Consider the following 3651-nt stretch of genomic DNA (forward strand, 5'->3'; position numbering starts at 1 on the left):
TGTTGATCCATTCTCTAATGTACCTGGACATTTTTGAGATCCAATAATGAAGCTTGCACTCCATGATTCTGCCTCCATGTTTCACTTTTAGCTTGATATGTAGTTATTTTCATTAATGTCTAGTAAGGGACTATGTATGCTAATCAGGTTGTTTAGACTTGCTTTGTAACTAATTGGGACGGACTGTTGAACATTGATTTGGACTGTCATAAGACCTTAGTTGATGTTAAATTGTAAATTAGTCATTAGCTTAGTATGTTTCATTTAAATGATTAGTTTAGCATTGATTTCACGCAATAGCATTGCAGATTTCCACGTATGATTAATAATCTGTTAAATTGGATTTGAAAAGCATAAGTGTAAAATAAATTTGACTGGGTCAGCATGCTCGTTAGTATAAATATAGTGTATACCCGTATTAGATGGTCACCATTGTCTTGATGTAATTTAGCCAGACTCATATAATGTTTCACGTTAGTTGATAATCTAGGTGATGAGACCATGAGCTATAGTGTAAAAATAATGTGTTAAACTACTGCTACTTTAAGTAATTACGTTTTGCATCTGGTAGCTTCAGCTTTAATTGGGCCTGTTCAGGCCAATGTTCTCAAATTTCTGGAACTAACAGACGCTGGAAATTGGGCTGGACAGAAACAATCCGTGAAGCCCAATTGTCCTTTGAATTGAATTAGCTGGAAGCCTGGGTGGTCTATTCAGGCCAGGGTTGGCCCAGTTTGTTTTTTCGTAAGCTGTATTTTCCTTCTTCCTGGGCCAAACCTGCAAGGCCCAATAAATTGCTGTAAATCCAAAATCCATTAAAATTACATTAGGAATATGGAAATTAATTCGTAAATATAAATTTGGATCTCAAATTAGGCGGCGGGTTCAAACTAAAAGGGTCCTCCCTTTTGTTTGAATTCGAACTTGAATCGGAGGCTTGAATTTATAAATGTAAATTAATTAGCCCTTTTAGAGACAAATAAATAAAAAATCTTAGTTGCTTTAGGTTGGCCTTAAATAATAAAATTGAGATGAGCCTCGCCAAACAAAAACATACAAATTGCGGGGCCCTCATTAAATGCTTAATTAAAATACCTAGAAATTGGGGTGTGCCGTTTAGCGAATTTCACGGCCCTCCGCAAAGTTTATCAACACAATTAGACGCTTTAGACGCGCTTTTAATAATTTTACCTTCCTAAACACGGGTGTGCATTTCATGCAACCCAAATCCAAATCCAAAAACGTTGAATAAAAATGTGTCGAGGATCCGGGTGCATTTCATGTGACGTGATCCGAAAATACATTTTTAAACGACGTTCACTTTCTTAAAATTTAACTAAAAGCGGTGAATAATCTTAAAATTGCACTATAAGATGACATGTATTAAAATCAGATTGTTAGCCAATTATAATAATTTAAGCGACCTTGCTAGAACCACGGGATCCGGGGGTGCCTAACACCTTTCCTCGGGTCAATAGAATTCCTTATTCAGAATTTCTGGTTCGCAGACTCCAATTGGGAAGTCGAAATTTTCCTCGATTTGGGATTCAAGTCAAACCGGTGACTTGGGACACCAAAAGCCGATCCTATCCCAAGTGGCGACTCTAAAAACAAATAAATAATCTCATTTCGAATAATGTCACTTTAAATGGAAAAACTTCCTTATACATTATCCTTCAGGGTAGGTGTATAAAAAGGAGGTGTGACAGCTCTGGCGACTGTGGGGATAACGAACCCAGAATTTCGATTCAGGGTTCAAGAATTCGAGCTTAGTACAATTGTTATATTTGGCTTTATCTGATTTTTTCTACATGTTCCATGCTATATGTGCTAAATGTTTTACCGCTTTGATATTTATTGAAATTTTATATATAAACTGTCGCGAATCCCTTTCTCTCTCTGAGTCTTCTACATCATGGAGAAGGGTGCACTTCGTGCAGCTTCTCTTCTGTTTAGAGTCTTTTCCCATTTAGAACGAGGTTTGGATAAGTTGCAAAGCCGGCGGAGCTTCTGTATCCCCGGTACGCTACCTCCCCCTCGGCTCGAGTTGTCCGCTCGGGTAAGCCAGGTCTAGACCAATAAACCTAGGATTTAAACCTAGAAGAACAAAAACTCATGCCGGATCCCTAGTAGGACGCTTGTTTGCATCATGTGCATTTGACTTAGGGGACTCAACACAGGGGTGGGTCCGTCTAGGACAGGTGACCTGAAATGAAAAAGACCATTCTGATGCATCTTACGTGCTACTTGCGCATTTATTTGCTCGGCTTTGCATGTTGACCGGCTTGTCTAAATGAGTGAATTATGAAAACAAGCAGTGTTAGGACTAGGTGAGGATGACCATTTGTTGTGAAAAACCAATGCCCAAATAGTACCGAAATGCTGCCGGATTTTTGAGAAATGAAAAAAAAAGAAGAAAGTAGTTTTCTTTAGTTTGTTTTGGAAAAGAAAAACCAAAAAGAATTTTATTTTCAAATTAGTTTGTTTATTTTCCACTGAACAAGAAAACATAAAAAATGAATTTTGCTTTCAGAAATAGTGTGTTTGCCAATAAAAACAAAAGAGTCCTATTTTCAAAAAATAGTTAGGTTTATTTGCCCGAACTACGCCGGTTTGATTCTCACCGGATGTGAGATACGTAGGCAACCCTCATCGGGTCCAACTTCCCTTTTTACAAAAATAGCCAAAAAATTGTCAAATTTTAATTTTTGTCATAAATAAGTCGGGTGATGCCATTCTTGTTAAAAATAAGCCGAATGTCCCCAAAAGGACGCCGGAAGGCCGTTTTTGCAAGAATGGCTACCTAAGTCTTTCTTTTACATGGTTTGCAGGCACAGCCTTAAAATCTTCCTCCCAGAAGTGCTAAAAGGCCGAATTTGCAAATCCAAGGCCCGTTTTGTACATAAAGAATTTTTGCACAAATAGCCATTTTTTTCAAAATAAGTCATTAAAGTCCCCTAATAAATGTGCAGGATGGATTCAAGTAACATCGAAACCTTCTCAGTCCTGAGCGATATCCCTTTGAAACTTCACATGTGGTGGCATGATTTGGGAAAAGGAAGCAGAGATACCGTGGCCAAAAGTTTGGGGGGTCTCGTCGATTTGCTGAACATCAAACCAAGAAAAGATATTATTGAGGCATTGATACCATTCTGGGATCCGACCCGTATTGTATTCCGGTTTTCAGATTTTGAACTCACACCTACATTAGAAGAGATTGTCGGATATGCCGGTCTCAACGGGAACCTTCGAGGTAGATACCCATTGGCCCCACGACCGGTAACCCTTCATAGGTTCTTGGATTTGTTGAACATCAGCCGGGATATTCAAGACCTGTGTCTGGCGGAGGGGTGTTGTACATAGCATTTCTTATATCACCGGTATGGTAACCCCAAAGGTTTCGAGGAACCCAACACAGGATTGACACATGCTGGAAATAAAGACAAATGGGAAGCCCGACGGGGATTAGCCTTCATGGTAGCCTTTTTGGGAGTGGAAATTTGTCCAAGAAAGGACGGTCACATAGACCTTGGCCTGGTAGGGATGCTAGATGTTGCCATGAAAAAACCTACCAGCACAGTGGTTCCCCTGATTGTAGCAGAAATATACCGAGCTTTGACCAAATGTCGGAAAGGGGAGAAATTCTTTCAA

The sequence above is a fragment of the Nicotiana attenuata genome, chromosome 6 (genome assembly GCF_001879085.1).
Source record: "Nicotiana attenuata strain UT chromosome 6, NIATTr2, whole genome shotgun sequence".
In the NCBI taxonomy this organism is placed as follows: domain Eukaryota; kingdom Viridiplantae; phylum Streptophyta; class Magnoliopsida; order Solanales; family Solanaceae; genus Nicotiana; species Nicotiana attenuata.